At 37.3% G+C, this 6,255-nt stretch overlaps 1 long non-coding RNA gene across 1 annotated transcript; it reads left to right on the top strand.

Moving 5' to 3' along the window:
- The first annotated feature begins 436 nt into the window (after positions 1-436).
- On the top strand, positions 437-3,430 carry LOC127265011 (uncharacterized). Its single transcript, XR_007841868.1, has 4 exons — positions 437-598; positions 687-870; positions 1,571-1,756; positions 2,827-3,430. It is a non-coding gene; the product is annotated as an uncharacterized LOC127265011 (long non-coding RNA).
- The last annotated feature ends 2,825 nt before the right edge of the window (positions 3,431-6,255 follow it).

The raw sequence follows: 6,255 nt of genomic DNA, 5'->3' as shown, positions 1-6,255 counted from the left end.
AATAATCGTTTTATACATTGGGAGAACAATGCCATATATTTAGTAAATGCCACAAAATATACCATTTACTATCATGTTATAAAATAATTCAACATTTCAAATAGAATCGCATTTCTTAAACTTTGATTTTTCAAAACAAGTTGTGTTTTGGAATGATGCATAGGGCATATACATGCCATATAGATAGTAATGTTACAAATTTTTTTTGCATAACATTAAGGCGTACTAATTTCGTCCAAAGTCCAATCAGATAAATATGAGCCCAAATTCAATAGCTCACTCCCTTAGGCCCAATCTTACACGATGTTGATTTTGTGACTGTCCGATCGAGGGATTAGATCTAGGCCATCAATTCCAATCTAACCTAAGTATATATATGTGTGATGTCTTGTAGCGCAGCCATATTCTTTAGATACATTTTCTCTTAACCATTCTTCTTGCTTGCTCTCTTGTCTTCTCCTCAGAGGATTTCTCTCATCTTCTTCCTCTATATAATGTTAAATATTGATTCGTGACCTCTATTATTGCGAGGTTTTGAGAGTCACCTTTCGATTTTCGTTAGCAAAACAAGTTGTTTCTATGTTTGTCTCCATAATTGGTGAGTGCTTCCTTTTTTAAGCGATTTTATGAAGTTTGATTTTTGTCCACTATTTTTTTTTCTTTTTTGATGACGTGGGAACCCGCAGCCGCTACCCGGAAGTACGCACTGGGTAAACCCCCGGCCGAATCTAATACCCTGCAAACTAGGCCCGACGGGAAAGTCACACTAGGCGAACCATGTGTGGCAGGTGACCTGATGCGTCGGGGACTTGTCCACTGTTAATTGAGGGAACAAGGTGTTTACATTGAAATGGGAGTTGTAAGCCGAAGGTTGTATGGGGATAGAGGCCGAAGAGCTATGAGTATCTGTTTTTATTTTATGACTTCAGTTTGAATCTGGTGCATTGATATCTTAGTAGTTGGGGTACATTGTAAAAGTATTTTTTGTTTGTGACGTGAGCCTTTTTCTTATTTGGAATCATTTTTATTTGGGGATATTATATTTGTTTTTTGTTGATTAAATTAATAAATTGATCCGAAAATATTTACAAATAATTTAAATATTTTCTTATTAAAAAATTGTATTACCAAACCTTTCTTAAATTTTCCTTATTTCTCCTATAACCACATATTTACTTCATATTATTTTAATAAAGCAACGTGCGCAGGCTTGTTTTGGAAGGTGGATAGAATCAATTAGAAATTTCAATGTTTTGGTGTGTGGGTGCGTATCACTGATCTAAAGAGAATTGCAATAGACCTTAAGCTTTTTCATAAAATGTATGCACATGAATCAGTTAAATCAAGCTTAGTATTCCACAATTTGTTAAATTAAAAAGGTAGTAATGGATCTTGTGTTGACTTGGCCTGACACATTTGTAGCATCTTTTGGTGTCGTTGTACGATTATTTGGAACAGTAGAAAGATTCATACTTAAATTTACATCTGTTTTGGTATTGGATGTGTATTTTTGTTACTTACCATAGCTATAGGCTGATATTGTTTGTTTACATCTTATGTTTATTACCAGGACACCAATCCACTACATTCGAATGCAAGTAAACAAAAGTCGATTGCCCATGCCGGTGCAAGTTCCAGTGCCCACGCGAATGCTGGAGTGAGTTCAAGTTCCCAACCACATATGCCGCACTCAGAGAAGCAATTTGGCTGGTGGTCTTCATTTAATCCAGATCCGAAGCAGAAAGCGACTCAAAAGGTAATCTATCCTATCGCTATTGATTATGAATGCCTCTCCGATATCATAACTAAGCTGATCATCGTCAATGTTGAGATATTTTAGATATTCAATTTTAGATTTAGTATATTTATACTTAAATTTGGTCTTATCCATAGATTAGGTTATTAGATTTGAGTCAATCAAGTTCGTTTTGTATTACCTATATATAGGCTCCATTGTTTTGATGATAAAAAACACAATCTCATTAGCAATCAAGTTTTTTTTTTTTTTTTGTTTCAAACATATTGAACAGGAACGGTCCTCGACAGGTAAACAAAGCCGTAATAGTTCAATGACAACAACCTCAGGAAGTGAAACCTGAAATTTGCTAAGATTCCCAGTTCAATTGCGGATCAGTTGTCATGCTTTCCTGCATTGGAAAAGCTGTCTATGTTCTTCTATGATATTAACTTTACTGGAACTATTTGTGTTTCTTCATTTAAATTAATAGAAGTCATAATATGTGTTTGTTTGGGGATGGAAGAATGCTCGGTTGTGCTTCAGAATGTTACCAACCTTTCAAGTTTTATATATATATGCCCTAGGTCATAATGAATTGAGTTTAATGTGCCAGCTCAAGCCCTTCCAGTTTGTTATCAACGTCAGGATTTTTTTTTTTGTGAATGCTCAAACACTCGCTGATTTAAATCGAGCTATTATTAAAGTCACCAAGGGACTTTCATGTAGTGAATTTGATTGACTGAGAGAATGGCTCATTGAGGAAAAAGTTGATTATTGATAAACTAGTTGGGCCGTTTGTCTGTTACCTAATACTGGGCCATTTAATTAGTTTAGTTTAGCCCATTTAGTTTGTTTGATCTGTTTCATATATACATGCACTTATATACATATAAATCTGTACAGAGTGTTTAGCGATCATTTGTAGAATATAAAAATTTCTCATCCTTGTTTTTTCCCTAAAATCGTCATGGTATCAAAGCACATGAGTTCAATCGATTACTGACTGATTACCGATCTTCTATTTCATTTGATTAATTTGATTTGTGATTTTGAATTCAACTGAGATCGATTTTCCACGCCTCGTACAGGTTCTCGGAAAACGCTGATTGATCGGAAATCACTGTTTGTTTGAGAAATTACACGATGAGTACAGATCTGTCACTCTCTTCTGGAAACACAACTAATTCATCCTTGGAAATCTCTTCCCATGATCAACCTAGCATGAGTCTTGTTCGTCTTCAACTCACGGAGACAAATTAGTTAATATGGAGCACAGTGGTCTTAAGAGCTCTCTTAGCAAAAGGAAGAAAGGGATTCGTGACTGGGGAAACTAAGCGACCTGAAACTCAATAGCTGCCCTAGAATGGGAAAGAAATGATGATATGGTACTTGGCTAGTTGTTGAATTCGATCTCTCCACAAATTATAGTTGCGTTCAGTCTCATCAAGACAAGTCATGAATTATGGGAGAAACTCAAACTACGCTATGGTCAACACAACGGCCCTCTCATCTACCAAAAGAGGAGAGAAATCAGTAGGCTCTATCCAGGTAATCTCTCAATGGCTGCATACTTCAATAAAATGCAGAATTTGAAAGATGAGCTGTCTTGTTTGGCACCCGTGCCATTTGATAGAAATGAAGTTGATCTGTATCTTCACAACCTAGATGCAATTGATTATTTGATGTGGTTAAATGGCAATTTTGATGCTTTAAGGAATCAAATATTGATGATGGATCCTTTGCCGGATGTAAACAAGATATATGGTATACTCTCAACTGTAGAGAAACAGCAAGAGGTACATGATATGTTAAAGGATCCTTCACCCAATGTGTTACTCGCTAACTCAAGAACCAGTGAAAGAAAGCCGGATAAGTCATTTAAAAGGAATTTGGTGTGTGATCACTGCAAGAGAAATGGACATGTCAAAGCTGAGTGCTTCAAACTTCACGGCTATCTTGAGTGGTATAAGGAAAGATTGGATAAGAAAAGAAGGGAGAAGGGTGAGGTTACATTGCAAGCAGGTGAAGATACGACATTAGCTGCTTCCTATAATGCTGGATTTAACTCTGCATTCAGCAGTACCTCATCTTCATTATCCAATGAAGCCTTAAGAGATCTGATACAAAGGGAGATTAGGAAAGCTTTTGAATCCTGCAAAACTCCAATTGAACAAATCAATATTTTCAGCACTCACCATACATGTACTGTTTGTCTCAATACATCTAATGAGGTGAATAAACTTAGAGGTTAGGTTCTTGACAGTGGAGCCACATGCCATATAGCTAATGACAGACGGTTATTTAATTGTTTGATACCACTTGATAATCCTATTAAAGTCTTCATGCCCAATGGAACAGTGCAGTTAGTAGAGTGGACAGGCACAATGAAATTGAATGAGAATATTACTTTTCTTGATGTCTATTTTCTCTCTACCTTTAAATATTGCTTGGTATCCATATACAGATTGTGCTTGTCACCAGAATTATCTGTGGTCTTCAAGAATAACCAGTGTTTAATTCATGACCATGATCATCATGTGCTTGGAAAAGGAGTGCTTGAAGGACAACTATTCTATCTGGAAGGTCACACCGATCAAGTGTGTGCTGTCAAGCTGAATACTCATTGGCATCAAAGATTATGACATCCATCCAGTTTGGTAATGCAGAAATTACTGTTTAACTCTACTCTTATGAATAAGGATGTTGCATATACTACATCTCTACCTTGTGATGATTGCAATTTAGCCAAAATGAGACATTTACCTTTTGGTTTCAGTGCTAATAAAGCTGATTCTTCCTTTGCCTTACTACGTCTTGATATTTGGGGCCCTTATCACTTAACATCTACTTGCGGAGCCAAATATTTTCTGACTATTGTAGATGACTCAATAGAAGCACATGGATTTTCTTGCTACCACTAAAGTCTCAGGTCTTGAATGTATTTGTTGTGTTCATCAAATTGATCCATACTCAGTTTAACTCCAAAGTAAAGAATTTGAGAACAGACTTTGGAGCGGAGTTTACTTCTCTGGCTTTCAAGAATCTATTACAAGAGAATGGAATTGCTCATTACAAGTCTTGCCCATATACTCCACAACATAATGGTACAGTGGAGAGAAAACATCAACACCTCATCTTCATTGCTAGAACCTTGCTTGTGCAAGCCAATCTACCTACTGAGTTCTGGGGAGAGGTTGTTCTAACAGCTACTCATTTGATCAATCTTCTCCCAAGTCCTGTGTTGAATTGGCGATCACCCTATGAGATCTTATATAACAAGAAACCAGATCTTGATGGACTGAAAGTGTTTGGTTGTCTGTGTTTTGTTTATAACAAAGATCCTAAAAAAAATAAATTCAGCAATAGAGGAGTTAAGGCTATCTTAATGGGTTATGAGAAAGGAATAAAAGGTTACAAAATTTTCATTCCCTCCACCAGACAGTTCTTGATCTCTAGAAATGTAGTCTTCTTTGAATCATTGTTCCCTGGATTAAATTGTCCTGCCGCTACCTCCAATTTTTGCCCTTCCCCAGTGGTTGGGACTGAGGACACAGAATCTTTGCCAGTTGATAAGTTCACCTCTACAGACACTCCATCCGTGGTTGCTGAACCTCAGTCTTCTGCATCTGGTATTCCTTCAGACACTCCATCCCATATTCAACTGACTTCTCAGGCTTCTCAATCCCTGGTTGTTGAACCTCGGTCTTCTACATCTGGTATTCCCTTTTCTCCTGATACAAATACAACAATTGCACTACCATCAGTGCCACCTTCTACACGGCCCCATAGGGAGGTTAAGCAACCTGGTTGGCTTCAATACTATGTCTGCATATGTACTAACACCAATGATGAGCCGATCTCTTATCTTGAAGCTTTGGATAACACCCATTGGATATAGGCTATGCAAGAGGAACTTGATGCTCTCGAATCAAACCATACAAGGGACATAGTTGCGAGGCCCAAAGAAAAAAAAAACTATAGGATGTAAATGGGTATACAAAATTAAGAGAGACAAATCAGGAGCAATTTCTCGATATAAAGCTCGGTTAGTAGCCAAAGGCTACCTTCAGGAACAAGGGAAAGACTTCAGTGAAAGCTTTGCACCAGTAACAAAATGCACTACAGTTCGACTGCTCTTAGATATCGGCATTGCTAAAGGTTGGTTTATACATCATATTGATGTTAATAACGTTTTTCTACATGGAACTCTTGAGAAGGATGTCTATCTCCAGCCTCCTCCAGGGTACTCAGTCCCCCCAAATCATGTGTGCAAATTGAGAAAATCATTGTATGGGTTGAAACAGGCTCCAAGGGTTTGGTTCCAAACTCTCGCAACTAAAGTTCTTGCCTTCGGCTTTAATCAGTCTCCTCATGATCACTGTCTTTTCATTCTTCACCGAGGTCCGGATATTCTAGCCTTGACAGTTTATGTGGATGACATTCTTCTTATTGGTTCCTCTGCGGGATTGATTAATGAAGTCAAGACCTATCTCCATGATATTTTCACCATTAAAGAT

The sequence above is a fragment of the Andrographis paniculata genome, unplaced genomic scaffold (assembly GCF_009805555.1).
Source record: "Andrographis paniculata isolate CXL003 unplaced genomic scaffold, ASM980555v1 Contig71END, whole genome shotgun sequence".
NCBI classification, from domain to species: Eukaryota; Viridiplantae; Streptophyta; class Magnoliopsida; order Lamiales; family Acanthaceae; genus Andrographis; species Andrographis paniculata.
The sequence above is the reverse complement of the archived record's forward strand: the minus strand, read 5'-3'. Positions and strand labels throughout refer to the sequence as shown.